The 16,259-nt window shown below is 40.8% G+C and overlaps 1 long non-coding RNA gene across 5 annotated transcripts; it reads right to left on the minus strand.

Moving 5' to 3' along the window:
* Window positions 1–7,932: 7,932 nt before the first annotated feature.
* Window positions 7,933–15,949, minus strand: LOC108276619 (uncharacterized). 5 transcript variants are annotated; one of them, XR_001814943.3, is made up of 7 exons: window positions 15,771–15,949; window positions 12,390–12,485; window positions 11,490–11,534; window positions 10,299–10,466; window positions 10,107–10,200; window positions 9,396–9,494; window positions 7,933–8,435 (listed from the first exon to the last, which is right to left on the minus strand). It is a non-coding gene; the product is annotated as an uncharacterized LOC108276619 (long non-coding RNA). The 5 variants fall into 5 exon arrangements; XR_001814945.3 differs by having other exon boundaries at window positions 10,107–10,222; XR_008398172.1 differs by lacking the exon at window positions 15,771–15,949 and adding an exon at window positions 12,993–13,070.
* Between the last annotated feature and the right edge of the window lie 310 nt (window positions 15,950–16,259).

The following is a 16,259-nucleotide window of genomic DNA, read 5'->3' on the forward strand; positions in this document are numbered from 1 at the left end:
AACAATTTCTCTTAACCATTCTCTGATTTTGGTTAATAAATGGCTCCTTTTTAGACATTTTCACACTCGGAGTCAGGTAGAAGTTGAAAACCCAAGGATGTATCTCCCCACTGTTTCCTCTTACTGTCTTCTAATGGCATATTACACCACTGGTAATCTCAGTATTGGAGGGAAAAGGTGGGGGTGGGGATTGTGGTAGTATATTGAGGCGTGTCTAATTTGCGCATCATGCATATTCATAGATTCTTTCAACCTTTATTAAAGTAAACGTGTAAACAGATTAATAAGGAATTATTAGTAGCTTCTTGACTGTTAAAAACATAAATGGTTCAAAATCATGCCTTCAGGGGTGCTTGAATGATTTATTGTACTTATTTAAGCAATTACAAGCTTGCCACAGTGCTTGTCCTTTGAGTAACGGTTTAATACACAACATCATGGATTTCTGAAACACTGTGACACCATGACAATCACGAGGAGAAATCTCCCAAATTCGCTGCAAACGCAAGCTCGTCATTATTCTGACTTGATTTAAATGCTAAGAAGCAAAACAGATGACAGGTGTTCAAATAATGCAATCTGCGTGAAGGCAAACGCTCGCGTAATTGAGACGCCGCAACACGCCTCACTGTCTTAGCCTTTCTCTTCCACCACCTAAACCCAAATCACAGACAATTTCCTCTCCTATAATGGTTTTGATAGAAATGGGAAATTGAACAATATTCCACATTATAGACACAATGATTGCCATTTTTATCTCATGGGCCAATTCCGTTTCTATATAAAGGCATCATTAAGTATAGCGGATGGGGAAAAAACACACAACTGTGCAGAAGGGTTTGGAAATACGCAGGAGCCTGTAATCAGTACAATTAAAAAAAGAGAGAAAGTGAGAGATCACTTTCTAGGAAAAGAGAGGAGGGAAAACTATGTATGCACCCTGTTCTAAATATAATGTCACACAAATTAACAACACAAGGCGGGAAACGCGGTGAGTCTCGGTCAATCTTTCAGGTATTGTAGAGAATCCTGATAGTATGAGGTTTCAAATTTCACATTATGCCAGTTTGATTATTTTTAAGTTGAAATATCTCTCTCTCATATATATATATATATATATATAAATTTCCAATAGTAAATATGCTGAATATGCTGACTGCTAATCGTCAGACTTTTTTCCACAAAAATGTACATTTATTACTGCAAATGGGGCTTAGTCTAATTAAGTATGCATACATTTGCATACATTTACTTTAGAAAATTAGAATGAAGAGATTTATTTCACTGTGAAGACAAACATTTTTACAGATTTTTTTTTTAATCAAGAAAATACCATGCACTGCTATTAAAATGAGTTTTTTCCCCCCATTTTCAGTATAAAATCCAGCTTTAATCCAATAAAAACAACATTTCTCGATAACAATATTCTAATTAGGAATACGAATGAATATTTCATGACTGCAGGACATCTACAAACAAATCTGTTTTAGTTCCAAACATAGAAAATACAACTGACACAATAAAGTTATAACATTTAAACCTAGTAATCTAGGTTAAAAAAAAAAAAAAAAAAAAAAAAAAAAAAAAAAAAAAAGGAATACGTAAGAAAAACTGTAAATTCTTAAAGCCCTGAGTGTTTACTTTCATACAAGCCATTAACCACTACTGTGTCATGTGACATCCAGCCATCCATTTTCTATACCGCTTATCCTACAGGGTCGCGGGGAACCTGGAGCTCCTCCCAGGGAGCACTGGGCACGAGGCGGGGTACACCCTGGACGGGGTATCCCATTCATCGCAGGGCACAATCACATACACACTCACACACCCATTTATATACTACGACACTTTGGACACGCCAATCAAACCTATCATGCATGTCTTTGGACTGGGGGAGGAAACCGGAGAACCCGGCGGAAACCCCCGCAGCATGGGGAGAACATGCAAACTCCACACACACACACACACACACACACACACACACACACACACACACACACAGGGCAGCGTGGGAATCGAACCCCCAACACTGGAGGTGTGAGAGGAACGTGCTAACCACTAAGCCCGTTTTGGGCACACCCAAAACACGTGGAACTCCTGGTGAAACAGTGTTAATAAATACAGACAGCGGTGTTAATAATACACAGACCCAATAGCGCTAATCACACGACAGTCCCAAAACATGTGCAAAAACTGTACGCCGGTAGCGACGGTGTCCTTGAGAACCCGGCTCATTTTATCTCTTCGACACGGTTTTATGGATGTAAACTTATAAGAATTCAGTATTCTGAATAAACTGCTAATGTTCTAAACAAATATAATCACAGATATCAAGAAGAGGTGCAGTTTTCGGGGTTCCTGATCGTTCTGATTTTCCACGCATGCCATGTGTGCCCAGGGCAGCATACCTGTACTGGAGTCTCCAAAATATAATGTTTTTAGTTGTTCTTCATTGTTATTAAATGGAAAATGAACAGGGCAATTTAATCATTTTGTTAATGTGTATTGTGTTAATGAAAAATTTATCCTTTGATCCAAAAGCCCTCAGTTTTTTTTCCACCAGTGATGGATACAGATATTTCTAGCACTAGGCAGGTATAGATACACACTGCCTTACACCCCTACTGTGTCTGCATTTAAAATGAGTTCATTGATGATGTGGATTCTTCCAGGACAGGTGATACCATATTCTATCCCAATGAGGGTCAAATCCAAACTGCTTCAGTCCACCCAATCATTTTATTTCATTTATTTTGACCATTATGAGACCATTGAGGCCAAGTCAAGACCTTCTGAAGTGCCTTTGTTATTTGCAGTGAAATGCTTACTGTGGTTCTCATCCAGTACAAAATGCACAATACACTGTTCATGGACGTGGCAGATTCCAGACAGCGTGAAAGTAGGACTCTGTTCGAACGTTATTGGATTTGGCAGCTAAGTGGGGAGTGAAAAGTCTTATCGCTTGAGCAGAGCTAAGGTTGGTCGCCATCAATAAAACATGAGCTCAAGGAGCTTCACATCTCTAGTTATTTATGTAGCTTTTTCGCTCTTAGATCCTATCTGCACTGTAGAGAGTGCTGTGATCTAATGCCTTAAGAGTTATCAGATCTTCAGGGAACGGGCGCGAACACTATAGAGCGTTACATGTTTTGTTGCTTCATTAACACGTCCTGGTGTCACGTGAACCGGAATGGATGCTGCGCTACATGCTGAATATAGCGCCTTGATAAAGTGCCGAGAAGATATCCGAGGGTGTTTCTGGAAAATCAATTTACAGTCTGAACAGGAAATGGTGGTGTTTATTGATCGGGAGTCTGGTGTTAGGGACGCCTAATTGTCAGGCTGTGGTTGAAACATGATCTCAGAGATTGACTGACAGCCTATGAAGTCAACACACACACACACACACACACATAACATTTACTCACTTCCCTCATGAAGGATAATTAAGTCCGGAGCGCTCGATGGCCGAGCTTACACTTTGACCCGTCCTTCTGCACGCGAAGATGACAGGAAAGAGAAAACAATGCATTCTAACATGCAAATGAACTTCCCACTGTGAATGTCATGCAAGCTAATTTACTTGTATGGGAAAAGAAATGTTCTCCTAACATCTTGAATTGATTCGGTGCATTTAATTTGCCTACATTGAAGCCACCAAAAAAGAACTAAAAATGCCTTTGTGGTTATCATCACAACATCTGGCTGGACAAAAGAGGCCTAATTAACTCCACAAGCCACCAACATATCATCCCAGAGCTGTGCGATTTCTTAACAGGAAGTGTGGACGCCTTGTTGTTCCATTTTAGAGTTGGACTTCACTGTATGAACTTGTACTCACTGACCCTAGACCAGCTTCAGTACACCCACGTCACCAGCACCAACATGGTGTTTGACGGACAAGTGAGCAAAGAGCAGTGAGGAAGACACCACATCGCACGGCGGGTCTCTTTTGCATCAATAAACGTCATATTAATATTCTCGGGGCATCACGCATGATTATTATGATGGATCCAAACCGACAATGAAGGTCTGTGGTGTCATTTGTAATTGGCCGGCGCGTGGAGATGTTTTCCCTGTACTCTTCAGGTCTCGCGTGACGGCTAATCAGATACGGAACCGGTGCATAATTATCTAGCCCACCTACACTGTAGAGGAATTACACGTGAGATAGTGTAGTCGGCTAATTTGCCATGTAACTATCAATTATAACAAATAGGCCGGGCTACTAAAACAACAACAACAACAACAACAATCCTGAATTACCCCAGGACATACTATATATAGATATAGTGTTATAATCAGTGCAGATGATATGTTTAGCTTTCATCACTGTATAATGTGATTCCATTTAGTCTTGGTGAGAAATTTCACTACAGTTCTTCTACTTCTTTTTTTTTAATTTTTTTTATTTTAAATTTATCTATTTTTACATTTATTCATTTGGCAGATCCTTTCATCCAAGTGAAGGCCAGAACTGGTGACAATGTTTGTTTGTTTATTTATTGATTGATTGATTGATTTGTTTGTTTGTTTGTTTGTTTGTTCGTTCTCGCTCACATTCCCACTGGCAGCTTCAATGAAATACCTTCTCCGAGACGACCCAGAACTCTTCCTGAATTCTGCAATTTCATCAGTCATGGAGAAGACGTAAGCAAAAGGAGCTTGTACAGAGTATTAGACGCAGAGGTGCCAATAACTGCGACCGAGCTAGAAATTGGCAGAACTGTACGTACAACCGTCACTTCAACAAGACTAAGATTTATAATTGTGCTAATCAACGGAGTGTTTATGATGTTATGTATTTATTAGCGCAGTAAACAGGGTCATGTAGGTCGAACGTAATGAAAAGTTGAGTGCCAGATCCCATAAAATGAAGAGTGCTACCGAATACTGGATCAGCATCCATGCAAAACGCTACGTCGGGAAATGACTAAGTGAGGAACATTCCTTTACAAGCCTACAGGCTACTGTAAAGTGTCATCCATTTTCTGCTTGCCATAGCAGAAAATGCACTTAAATTGAAATAGCGCAGTTGTAGCTCACTCGAGACGATACCGTTCCGAGATGCGATAAATCACTGTAGCGCTTAGACACTTGAGGTTTTCTTTTTGTGACACATTCAAAAGAGCAGCAGACAGATCTTTATCATTAAATTCAAGCCAGCGTAGTACATTTAAGCTGGCACTCTGTGAAAAAAAGCAGCTAATAGATACATTGTCATGTGGCACTCTTCCAAGCTGTTACATACGTTCATTAAATTTTATATTATTTCATTTTTTTTTTTTGCAAATCGAAGTGGTATATGTAAAATTGTGACCATGCATAATGTGAGTGAGAACAGCCTGCTAATAAATGTACTCCGGATCCTGTGTAAAAATATACTAGATTAAGGCCACTGTCTGGGTCTCTCCTGCACTTAGAGCTTAACTCTGAAATTTAACTGAAGTTTGCTTGTTCTCCTGGACGCATTAAACACATATTCTTCCCTTTATGTAAACTTATTCACAATATATATAACTTTTTTCCCCCCTCATTTCAACCTGGAATAAATACATATTTAGTGGAATAACTAAGGCCGATTAGCATACCTTAAATACTGTCTATAAATAAATGCTTATATAACTGTTGAACAAAATTCAAAACCAACTGTGATTAGCATACAAGGTGGAGATTTAGAGTCTTTTCATGGATACTCAGAAAAAATAAAATAAAAAAGTACATAAGGGTTTCAAGATGAGATCAAGATGATAGAGTGAAAAACCCCAGCCTCACCAACCAATCATCACACGTTTTAATCCTTTATAAGAAATACAAACCCCTTTGCTTTTGACCCTCCTGAAGTCCATTAAGTGGCAGTGAGTGCCTTACAAGAGGATCAGCAGTACTTACAGGGCTCAAACTCTCAAGCTGCTTGACTTACACATAAATCAGTTTGCTTGCGATGCGATGGCCTGATCGATTCGCTCGGTAGGCTTTACGGGGACTCCAGAGTCCCAGCCATGGCGGATGTAGACCTGCTCCTGATGTACTGAGGAGTAGTGATATATCCAGCAAGTCCTGCATTTGATTATACATACAGGAAAATGGAGGCCATTAACAAGGTCACAAAAATAAATAATAAACCGTGAACTGCCATTTGTGATGTATTATAACTGCTGACCTATGATCGTTACACCACTTTATGTTTATTAACCTATACACCCTTCCAGGTGGTGAATTTCTTCATTCAACCAGCCTTTACACAGAGATAAAAATGTGCACAATGAGTAAAGAGGAATGAAAATCTTCAATGTCCAAACTAATAAGTGGCATGCCATCCAGTGAGAAAGGACAGGCCAGATGTTTTAAACTCCTGGGGCTGTATTCAGAGTTACATTAGTATTTACACTGGGAAAGTGATGCGTATTCAGAGTTGGTTTACACACTATTGATTTAAGAGAATTGGTTATATTGTTCCAAATGGTTGGGGGTTGCTAGTGAAATCAAGTCACCCTCTACCTTTGATGGCAAGTTTCCCATCTTATTTTAACGTACAAATTTTAAACAAGACGCACGGAATTTCAATCTTTTGAAATAATTCATGGCCATCACACGTTTCCATGTTGCTCGGATATACCTGTTGCTCTTGTAATATTTAAACAAGTTCACTCCACGTGCTTTGTTTACTTTTGCCATGTGATTTTATTTCTGTTCTGGGTCTGTCTCCACCTCTGGTCGGTCATTGGTTGTTTACCCTAATGTGTTCACCTGTTCTGTGTCGAGACTTTAATTAGTTTGTCTATTTCTGTCCCTCGTTACAAAGTCTTATAATCACTAGCTACCATATATATATTACACACACATACATATATATACATATATAAGAGAGGTGTTCGGGACAAGGCTGGTGGACTTGTTAAATAAAGTAGCGTTTAACGGATCATATGTCTGAAGTTAAAACAAAAAAAAGAGATAGTCTTCAAAGTCCTACACAACTGTTTGAATGACAAATTTTATTCAAATAGAAAATAACAGTCAGTAATATGAGAAGTGCTGCAGTCACTATACTGTAGCTGCCAGGCTATACGTGACACTCAGCCATGTTCTAGACCAATGATTGGGAAAACTTTATAAAAAGAAAAGAAAAGAAAAAAAGAAAAAGGATTCAGCAGGAAGACAAGTGACCCAATTATCATATAATGGACCCTGGATGGTCCTCAAGGTGACATATGGAGTCATTCTCGCACTGGATGAATCTTTCAGCATTATCACCAGGCATTCATTTCTGCATGAGCACAGATTCATTCGGAGGATTTCTTTATAATCGCATAATGGGAATTAATTTTACTCAGTCAGCTGGTAATCACCCAGCTTCACACCACACAGCTCACCGTGCACCTCCATGACCTTTGAGTTGGAAGCCATTTTGTTTGGTTTCTGATTCAGTCTTATATTTATGTAGGTCACTATAGGTCACACCTGAACAGGAACCACAGGCAATCAGCGATTCAGCTCCATATTACATGGCAACTCTATTATTACTGCCCTCCACGAATATCCGCACCCTGGGTAAATATGAGCAAGAAGGCTGTGAAAAATGGCCTTTACCTATATTTAACAAAGATTTTTTTTTCTTTGGATAAACATGTGTTTGGAATTGTTTGCTATCCATGAGAGCAGAGTATTTTTGTGAATTATTTTAACAAGAAGGATAAACAATAAAGACAATTTTTCACAGCCTTCTTTGCTCATATTTACCAAGGGTGCCAATATTAGCGGAGGGGGCTGTAAGTGTATTGTTGAGCTAATGCTCCCTGCATCCCTGTTACAGAATGTCTGTTTGCTTATTCTAATTTTATACCACAGCATAGCACTGTTGCATTCTGGATGCTAATTGGTCAGAAGGTGCTGACTGATTTTCCATTAAAAAAAAAAACAAACAAAAAAAAATGACCCATCTGTGTAGTTTATTTATACATCGTAATTAATGCTCTCATTCAAATATGTTATATAATACTGAACAGTAAAAACATATACAGGGACTGGTATTGCAGACGTTCCACATAAATGTGTGTAATTGTTGATATGGTGAAGCTTTCTGTGACATTTCCATTTATTGAGCATTTTTGGAAGGAGTCTCCAGTGCCAGAGCGGTGTAACAGTCCAATAGTAAAGCTGTTGTCCATCCACACGTCCATCTGTCCATCCCTCCACCCAAAATCTCACAAGTTGATGATCTGTTTATGAGCTACACCATTATCTTCTTTGCTGTTGCTGTCCTTGACACAGCTATGTGTGCTTGGTTGCAGATGGAGCTCGTGGCTCGAGGATATTTACAGTGTCATCCCAAATGAGGGCATTCAGTGGAGAACTGCAGGAAGTCAAACAATGGCCACACGAGATGTATTAAAATGACCAGCATGAGCAAAAACAGCCCCATATAGACTGAGAACCTATTCTCACTCACACACACACACACACACACACACACACACACACACACACACACACACACACACACACAAACAATTAGTCTTAGACTTTGAGCATCTGTTTATTCTGTATATACAGAAAAATAGTCACATTTTGCACCATATTTAACAATGTTTGACTATTTATCAAACTGTAGCGTTCTGCCTAAACATTCTGTACAAATGATTTAGTTTCAGTATTTGCTTCAATGTGAGAAAGTCAAAGAACTCTCTCTCACTCTCTCTCACACACACACACTTTGATACTGAACATGAGCTGCTGCAGACTTCCCCAAGTGTTTATCGATTTTTAAAATAGTTTTATTGAAGTACCGTGTCATAAACGTATTACTGGTGCTCTAACTCAAATCAAATTTCAGTTCCAAGACAAACTTTAAAAAAAAAAAAAAAAGAAAAAGAAAAAAAAAAAAGAAAAGAATTTAATCTAAAAATTTTAAAGCTTGGGTTCTCAAACATTTTTCAACCTGCTTGAACATTATTTTGGCTATTTATTGGAGCTTTTTATTCCTGAAATGTTCATGAACAGAGCACATTATCTTAATTAAACTAGTCTTTGAGTTTTGAAGGCTCGGATTAAACCCATGTGATGTCACCGACCCAATCGAACAGAAAAGAAAGCTATAAAAGTTAATTAATAAATATCATTTCAAAAAAGACCTGCTGGTTTTGTATTTTATGCACGATTAGACGTACACCATTCCGGCACAAACGGCTCTCCAGATGTTGTTTGAAATTCACCATATACATTATACACACATACAAAATTCTATCCATCTACATTAACTTTGTGTATAGCACACCGGCGTGATGGGTAATGAAAAATGCAGTATGAACACTTATTATTCCGCTCATGCAGGTCTTTTCAAAGCCCATTGGTTACACTGGTTTGTGATGCTGATGGTCTGCTGCTTCAGTGCTTACAATGTGAAATAATTCTGCGCTCAGCTGCTCCTGACCTGCCTTAAATAAGTTATATGACTCCCAGCACGGAGTGGTATATGAAAGCCTCTCGAAAAGCTTCTGGAAAAAAGAAAAGAAAAAGAAGCCGTCAAGCCTGAAGAACAAGCAAGACGCCATGGCAAAGAAACGAGACCAAGAGATGACCGTCTGTTCAACGTGATCACGAGTCTCAAACGCATGGTTTGGAGAAGGTATGGATGAGAACGCATTAGTAACGGTGATGTTGTGGCACAGATAGCGGTGTTGTTAAAAGGCTATTTGAAATAAAAGGAGACCGAGATGTACAACGGATATTTTTAAATTTTTTGTGCATGGACATTTCAGAAAAAGGTGGGGGTTTTTCGTAACACTTCCTATGAATCCTGTACTCAGTGCATTTATACTGTGCCACATCCGTGAATCAGTCAGTCGGAAGATATCGACTCAATCAAAAACATGGAAGGCTCCGGTAGTAGCGAGGACTACACAAGGGTGAGATGAAATTTAAAGCGGAGAGGGCATTTCCAGAGGTTTCTACTGGATGTAGGCGGGATATTTCAAGTTACATCATCTAGTGTTACGCAAATCATTCTTAACACATGCATATGACTGTCGCTCAGCTTACCGAACATACCGTAATATCTTTTTACAGTTGTAGACATTGTCATGAGTAATGATTATAAAAACCATCACCTGTTACAGTCTTCGTGTAGGCAGACAGTTTCCGGAAGAGTTGATATTTGAGGTGAACAACGTAAGACGCCATAGATCAGTCACAACCGTTAACCTTACACACAAACAAACAGATTCTGTGCAACACATGTAGACAATGTTCATGATAATGAGTATTGATCACAGCACAGTGAAATTCTTTTCTTTGCATACCCCAGGGTCAGAGCACAGGGTCCGGCCGATTTGGAGAGGGGTAAGGCACCTCTGCAGAGAGGGTTAAGGGCGTCGCTCAGAGGCCCAACAGTGGTGGTTTGGTAGCGCCGAGGCTTGAACCTCCGACCTTTCCGATTCATAACCCAGAGCCTTCACCACTTCACTCCACTGAAAGTGAAGTAATGTTTCACCATCTACCTTCATCAGAGCCAATTAGTTTCAGTGTACGGAGGAGGAAATGTGAATAAAACCTCGAACCGGAGTAAATGCCTTTAAATGTGTGACAGGCCTGTTAATAATGAAATCGCTGCCGTTAATCAGTGGATGGTCACCGTATTCCAAGAGAAAATAAACCTTCAGTGTCATATTACTCGTGTCTTACTTCCTGGCAAGTCAAGGTCGTAATAAAGTGTGTTTAATTGCCGATACACTTGATTATGTTCCAAATATGGAGTAAGCAAACAGGCAGATTCGCTTTGCATTTTAAGAGGCTCATCCTGGTGCACAGGCAGATGGCAGATTGGAGTAAAATACTGCTTGAGCACTTTGCACATCATCAGATCTCACTGAGAACACTTTCCTTTCAAGCTTTAGGATAAATCAAGCCTCCAGAAAGCTTTTTTTTTTTTTTTTTTTTTTTTTTAAATTAAACTCACGTAAAAATGACAATTTTGAATTTATCACAAGTGTTTTTCTTGGCTTCATTTCTCTAACAAACCATTTAACACCACATCAGAACCATACAGAGGTTATGTTTAGATCACCCACAGACATCAGGGGCAGTAACTTGACTTCAGGTCTTTATATTACCCGTCTTAAAGAAACAATACTGATGTAATAGACATTACCACTATGAGACACATGGAATTATATAGCGACAGAAGAGAAGTGCTAAACAAACACAAACTATTTTATATTGTAAAGTCTAAACAGCAGTCCTGATGAAGCGCTGCACTTGGTATCTTTTCAACCAGCGTATACAAGTGTACTCAACATTAAAAGCATGTACTTTTCATCTCAACACTTACATACTTTAATACATACTAAATGTATCTTTTGGATCAATTTAGGACAAGCGCATTTAAACTGTAATCAAGTTGTTTTTCAATATGCCTTAAATGCATTTATATGCAACTTAGTTTGCACTCAAACTTAAGAATGTAATTTGAATACACAATTGATAAAACACACCTTTATATGTACTCTGTGTGTCCATGTGGCATTGCCCAGTAAGCTCTAAATAAAGAAAAGAAAAAGATTAAAACAACTTGTGGCTACATTATTAATCTATATTTTGTTTAGACAATGAACATAACTGGTAGAGTAAATGGACAAAAGGAAGGCTTCCCCTTTCAGACCCAGTATGTGATGAGCAGACATGCTTCATAGAAAGTACTACTTTTTTGTGCCAAAAACATGTCTGTAGGCAAGAATTTTTTCCTGCTGCAAGAGTATACGTGTTTCCATCATTACAGAGAGTCTTGGGACTCTGCATCGGCACCACTATTCACTGGTATGACACGGTCCATTAATTTCTATACAAAAGCAGAGGGAAGAATGAGAGCACGTTCATGATAATAAGAGGTGATGTCAGGTTCGGCTCAGACGGATCAGAGTGGAACGAGTTTATATTAAGAACGCTTGCGTTGGAGCAGCGGTTTGCTTGCAATTATGTGAATTCGGTCTGGATTCGTAAAACTCGGCCCTAATTAGTCCCCACCCCCCATGTCAACATCTCAACAGTGGCATTCCCAAGTGTAAGGAAGCGTTTATCCAAGTTTAGTAAATCCAACTACGCCACCCTGGGGGAGAACCAGGGAAATACTCCCAAATAAAGGCACACAGAAGTTTTACCAATCAGGGAAAACAGGAGTGAGACCTGAGTATGAATATAAAAATTGTGTTTTATTATACACTTAATCATTAAAACCTAACAAATATAAAAGTCACCCTCCCAGGAAGCACAATAAGAATTTACACTACGCACTTCTCCAGGCCCAGGCGTGGCGGGAACAAAGCAGGCCAGCTACAGCTCAGGAGGTCATCCTAACCCACCTTAATTCACACCAAATATCATCAAACGCTACCTACACCATAAGGAAGTTGTTGTGTCTGCACACACGGTGAAGCACACCACCGAATGAAGGCAGCTAGCCTCCCCTGTCCCACACCAAGACTCACTGGCTCCTGGAGAGAAAGAACAGCCATTAACCCAAAATTACACAAAACACTCAACAATAAGCAAGGAAAGAAAAATTACAGACACCCTGGTGTGGTGGCTAGAACACTCAGGCCCACCGACACCGAAGGCAATGAGGCAGTTTAACAGCGCCCAAGCTAAACCAGTATTATTGTTAATAAATAACCACAAACAAAAACAACAAAAATTACACCAGCAACAAAGTACAGCTGATATGCAACACAGCAGAGACGAGGCACGTAAAGACAGACCAAGCAACCCAACCAAAGCAGAGCCAGTAAGCGAATCAGCCATGCAAAATGCCCGTAAGGAAAGCAGTCAAGCAAAACAATAAAGAAAACGACGGTCAAGCAAAACAGAGGAGTCACATGTAGCGTCTTCAGCTAGGGATTTGTCTTAAAGATCCTGAACGCCGCACTCTTACATTAACAAAGATCGGAGAGTCAACCTAAATCTACCGAGTCCTAATGTGAGAAACGGAGAGGTGTACTTACCACTGTGTTGAACAAACACCAGACGCGAAGTTGTACGATTACTCCGATACCGCGGTTCAATATTCATATTTATATACAGCCACCAGATAATGTTGCTCTCACTGAACGCGATCTACACCATGATCTCGCCACAGCACATGCTCCACTATATAGCGCTATATTTATATTTATTTATTTTTATATTATATATATCTATATAAAAAAAAATTTTTTAGCCTTGAGATGTTCACCTCATTACACCGTGAGACAGGCCTTGATGTATCTGACCAGAAATGGGAACGGAAATGCCAGGGAGCGAGGAACTCCGAACCACCAAGACACATATGCGCCTGCCAAAATAATGGTCCTTAAATAATAGGGTAGCTCCCACCTCATTGGTGTGCCGAAGCCACATCCCGAGCAGGGCCAATAGCATAGTTAACTTACTTATCCTGCCACATTCTACCCCTTTTTATTTGAATCGGCGTCCCGACGATGACCCAACGAACACACCCCTGGACTCTTTTGGGCTTGCATCCCGCCGCCTAAACCAAACCAAAATTCTATTTACATGTAGGGCCTGGTATAGTGAGTGCTCTCATGCCCCCCTCCTCCACGGCCCGTGGTAGATGGTACAGGTTTGATTGGTGGCCTGCAGTGGCCCGCCCCCTTCTGCGCAAGGGGATGTTATCCGTACATGACCGTACCATTACCCTAACCCTTATACAGGGCACAAAGCTGCCGTACCAGGGAGGGCTCAAAAGTTACAGCCCTGGTCTGAATGAATACGCCCAGGAATACTGAACTTATAAAACCATTCCACCACCAAAACTTGGACCACTGTTTACACCAGTTGGTCCCATGTACGCACCGCCAAAGTGTACTTGGTGAAGACGTCAATCATAACCAACACATTCTCCAACCCTGAACGAGTCAGCTCCAACACAGTGAAGTCTAGTGCCAATAGTTCGTTTGACCAAGAGGCCAGGATATGGCCCATGAAGCTACTAAGATAAGGCTGCGTGTCCCTGGCCACCTGGCACCGGTCACACTCTCGACACCATTGTGCCACATCAAATGTCAGGCCCGGCCAATAACAATGCTGCCGCACCAACTCAACTTCTTGGTGCCCATGCTCATGGAGTAACTGCATTAAAACTTCACCCTGTAATAGTGATGGCAGCAGCAGCTGAAGTCCCTCTTCACACCCATCAGAGTAAAACAACCGGCCATGTAATACTCAGTCCTGCTCACACAAACGGTACCATTAGCATAACAAAATCACAAGAGCCTTAAGAAGCTGCCAGCATTCCTCTACACTAGGAGGCACCCCACACCTCCAAAACATTATGGCCTCACCAATAACAGGATCCTCTTCCTGCAAGGACTGCATATCCACAGCTAGACTGGGCAGCACAGTAGCTACAGCAGGAGAACCCAGCCCTGTCTTCCAAGACTGCCTTACACTGGTGGGGAGCACTGTGCCCGGCAGTAACGCCTCTAACTCACACTGGTTTGAAGGACCCTGCTGGGAGAGAGCATCCACATTACGGTTGCTTCTTCATGAGTGATACCTCAATTGTGCAGCCCACCGCTGCTCCATGGCCCAGAGCTTGGCAGTAATCAGGCGGCTGAGGGGGTTGTTATCAGTGAAGACGACACACCTCTGCCCTAGCAGGTATTCCATGAACTTCAGTCATAGCCCACTTGAGCACCAAGTATTCCAACTTCATGGAGCTGTGGTTTAACGTATTGCACTCAGTGGGCCCAAGACTGCGGCTAGAATAGGCTATAGACCACACCTTCCCCCTGCTCCTGAGGCAGAACTGCTACCAACCCCCCATGAGAGCATCTATCTCCAAGATAAAGGGAAGAGAACCAGCACAAACCAATACAGGGACAGAGGTGTGTCTACTCTTCAACCCTTCAAAACTCACCTTACACTACTCCATCCATGCCTCACCAAAACTTAACTCTGCCGAGCCCGAGGCTTACGACTGGCAAACTGCCACCAGCCAGTGCAGAGGGGCCGCTAACTTAGCAAAAGAGAGTAAATAGCAAACTCCAGGAATGAGCTGAGCTCTGCCACCCTTTAGGGCACTGCCATCATGTCATCTCTTGCTCAGATCTGTAGACACCACGGCAGCAGAAATGACACGTTCCAGATAAATTACTCCCTGCTGGAAAAAACATTTAGCTAGTTTAGCCTTCAACCGAAAAACCACTGTGCTGTGGTGGCTAGAAGACTCAGGCCCACCCACACCGAAGGCCATGGAGGCAGTTATACAGCACCTAAGCAGAACCAGTATTACTGTTAATAAATAAAAAGAAAAATATAGCCACTATAGCATGGAGACAATGGGACAAAGCCACAATATAGTAAGGTGATTGTGTGGGAAAACAAACCTGAAAGAACAGGTGTGAAGCTGGAAAACACTCATTTAACAATTAGCCTCAAAATACATGTGTTTGCAAGCCAAAAAGATCCAAAACTAAAGTCAACAAAAAGTAGCAACAAACAGAACAACGAAAAATAACAGAAAAGAAAACAAAAACAGAGAAAAACAAAACTAAACAGACAACCCAAGCAACACAACCCAAGCAAAGCCTGTAAGCGAACCAGCCACGCAAAAATGCCCGTAAGGAAAGCGGTCAAGCAAAACAGCAGAGGAGTCACATGAAGCGTCTTCAGCTCGAAGATTCAGATCCTGAACTCCGCCCCCTTACACCAACTCAAAGATCGGAGAGTCAACCTAAATCTACCGAGTCCTAATGTGAGAAACGGAGAGGTGTACTTACCACTGTGTTGAACAAACACCAGATGCAAAAGTTGTACGATTTCTCCGATACCGCGGTTCAATATTCATATTTATATACAGCCACCAGGTAATGTTGCTCTCACTGAACGCGACGTCGCCACAGCGCATGCGCCAACAGCTCCACTCTAAAACTATTTATAAACTATTAGCCCATTACGTATCGGAACTCCGAATCAACAAGACACATATACGCCTGCCAAAATAAGGGTCCTTAAATGATAGAGTAGCTCCTACCTCATTGGTCTGCCGAAGCCACACCCCGAGCAGGGCCAATAGGATAGTTCACTTATCCTTCCACACAGCCATAATTGGATAGCAGACCAGCCACAGAAACAAAGACTGATAATAAATAGATTAAAAAAGGGTTTTTTAAAAAAATGATTTATTTATTTATTTATTTATTTATTTTTAAAACAAATATAACGTATAATTGATGTGGTGATGTTTTCTGTACAGAGACATTGATTTA

This window comes from Ictalurus punctatus, chromosome 16 (assembly GCF_001660625.3).
Source record: "Ictalurus punctatus breed USDA103 chromosome 16, Coco_2.0, whole genome shotgun sequence".
In the NCBI taxonomy this organism is placed as follows: domain Eukaryota; kingdom Metazoa; phylum Chordata; class Actinopteri; order Siluriformes; family Ictaluridae; genus Ictalurus; species Ictalurus punctatus.